Raw genomic sequence first — 3,062 nt, forward strand, 5'->3', positions numbered from 1 at the left:
ATGCAGAGTCATATCATTGCTTTTCATCATTCCTATTACAGTGCAATCTTAAATGCTAAAAACTCAATAAAACCTTCACCTATTTGAATCCAACTATTTCTAATACAAATAAATTCACAACAAAACACTGGAACATACGCAATAACAGCTCAGATATGAGGAAAATAGTTGCTTCTACAATAATAGGAAACAAAAGGAAGCAAATAATCGACAATAAAGGTAACATAAACACATCTTCAAACTGAAATTTATACTTTACCTTAGAAGTTTTTGTTCATTGCACAATTTTACAGCTCTTTACCTTTGTTGATGCATGCTTAGCTTCCCACCTTTGTAGTATAGATATAGATCTAAAAACTCCAACTCTGCAATTAAATTAGGTATTGTTTGGTTAGTCTATAATATCCTATGAATACCCAGAAGCCAATAATGTGTGATGTTCATTATACAGACAAAAAAACACAAAAATTAAAGATCTAGAATATGTTGCCTATGCTAAGATAAGAATTTAGACAAAGAAAAATGTTTAGTTTCACTTATCTTGCATTTGAGTGCGACAAAGCTGCCTGTAATGTCCATCTAAAGTCATGAACACCGTACGGAGCCATACAGATTTGCTTGATCTAGAATTAGGAAACAAAATAAGATTAAATTTGATCTACAATTATACGGTAAGACATAATCGCTAATAAATTACGAACTACAATAGGGTATATTTTACTTACCTTACAGCTGATGTAGTGGAATAGGGTAGTAAGTGAAGATCTAGATCATCAATTGACGTTAGAACCTTAAAAAATGCCGATCCGAGTCTCAAAACGAAGATCGGAGAATAAAAACTTAGATCCTCGAACAACAAGTACACTGATCTCAGTTGTGGGTTTCAGAACTGAACCCTAATCGGATGTTAGCGGTGATGAAGACCTTGCAGTAAGGTTGAGATCTTCTACGAATTAAAGAAGATCTCAACACTGTAATGGCAGATGACGAACTCTACGGTCGGAAATGGGGTTTTTTGTCTGAACAGTGTGAGAGATAAGGTTAGGTAGATGTGAGAGGATGCTAGCTGTACGAGACTTTGGAAGATGATGGTTCAAGAAATGCCAGATCCATCTAGAAGACCCCTAAATGGAAATGACGGTATGCTAACATTATATTGGGCCGGGTTTGGGCTATAATTTTTAGGTAAAGTTGGCCTTGGTCTTAAATTGCTGGAATTCTTGGTCAAATCTAGGTTGTGGATAATGGTCCACAATATTGTGTGAACAATTGGTCCATCATGTACATTTTTAATATATTCAAAGTATATTCAAATGTAATTTATTTCTGTACTTAAGTTACATTATTTTGAGACTTATGGTACATTATATAAAATTATGTACACTAGGTAGATTAAAAAGTCACTTTCACAATATACACCTTACGTAGGTAAATTACCAGGAATTAGTATATTACAAATGTATTTTATTTGGAATTATGGTCATAATCATATCGTTATTTTTAAAAGTAAAGGTACTTATCTATGAATATTTGCACCTTTTCATTGCAGAAAATGTTGAAAATTCTCCGTGTAATTTTGCAATCTCTCAGATTAATGATATTAATTAAAAGACTGACGGATTAGTCTGACAGATTCAGCGATGATATCAGTCAGATAGCTGAAACACTAATTAACTTGCGGAAAGATAAAACTAAGGAAGACAGCGAAAGGAACAACACACAAGATGTTTACCCAGTTCGATACAGTGTGTATCTACATCTGGGGGACGATCACATAGGCGTCCAATCCACTAACAGTTCATCAAATGTACAAAGGTAGAGAATAGTAATCTCACCCAAGTGCCCCACACAAGGTAAGTACCCAGTCTACACTGACTTAGTGGATTGTTGAAGGTGGAGAGTCGTGCATACAGAAGTCCAATGAAATCCCTTCACTTGGAGAGCTAACTCTGATGCAGTCCACTTCAATGATGCAGTCCGACGTTGTTCCCACAACTGTGTGATCTTAGCGTCCTTTTCGTTTAAGGCTTTAAGCAACGATATTTCTTCTCAAGTTCTTCATCATAATCAACAAGAACAAATTGTCTTGAGAAGAGTCATGATAATCAGAGATGTAATCTCTTAGTATATGTTTGAGTGTTTCTTTCTTCTCAAAAGCGTAACCCTAATTCTCGATCGAATAAGAGTACTTATAGTTCCAATATAAGAACACTCTTCATAGATATCTCTGATTGTAGATGGTAGGACGATATAAGAAGAATGTAATCTTAAAGATCCGGTCCATACCTTTCCAAAGCAGATACGCTGATCTTCTTTCCAAAACAGACTTTTAAAACTGCGTTCTGCAATGACGAAACATCCTCGTAAAACAGATCTTCAGTGTCAGTCCTTCTGTTGTTGAATCTGATCAATCAGTCTTCTGTAGAACAAACAGACCCAAGCTAACCCTATCTTAGTTTTCCATAATAATATTGCCAATTATATGTTGGTGTTTTTTTGAGCAATTAAAACACTAACACTCCGGTTACAAGCACTCACAACGCTATTTTGCTAAAAAATAGCTCAAATTTACACACGGAATGACACTACAACAAGTGGGTACTTCAAGTGATACACCAAAAAGTGGTCTAACAACAGGTAAACGCTCTAAACTTTTCAAATTTAATACCATTCTGTGTTTACTTCGGTCCAATACACTATTTAGAAATTTTGTTGAACATTATATGTTATTTGCAGTTAATCCAGAAAGTATAAATATAAGTATGAGTACATGTCACATGGAATATACGACAAGTAAAAGTAACTCCAGACATTTTGTATTAGGCGGCAGAACTCCATATTTATCCAGTATAACAAGCTCTATATTTCCCGGTTAGTTATATTAAGGCATATACATAATATTGTTTATTTCATATCAAAATTCGAATATCATCAATGACAGACGGAAAAACTTTACATTTGTTGTAAAAGGTACAGTAACTATGTCGAAGAGCACACGATCACCTCTACACAATATATCAAACGGTAAGTGTTGTTAGATCTATTTTTAACTTTGCTTAAGT

The 3,062-nt window shown here is 34.5% G+C and overlaps 1 long non-coding RNA gene across 1 annotated transcript; it reads right to left on the bottom strand.

Annotated features, from left to right (window-relative positions):
* Positions 1-371: 371 nt before the first annotated feature.
* Positions 372-1,122, bottom strand: LOC109162780. The gene is made up of 2 exons (XR_002051156.1): positions 726-1,122; positions 372-623 (listed from the first exon to the last, which is right to left on the bottom strand). It is a non-coding gene; the product is annotated as an uncharacterized LOC109162780 (long non-coding RNA).
* Between the last annotated feature and the right edge of the window lie 1,940 nt (positions 1,123-3,062).

Source organism: Ipomoea nil, unplaced genomic scaffold, assembly GCF_001879475.1.
Source record: "Ipomoea nil cultivar Tokyo-kokei standard unplaced genomic scaffold, Asagao_1.1 scaffold2957, whole genome shotgun sequence".
In the NCBI taxonomy this organism is placed as follows: domain Eukaryota; kingdom Viridiplantae; phylum Streptophyta; class Magnoliopsida; order Solanales; family Convolvulaceae; genus Ipomoea; species Ipomoea nil.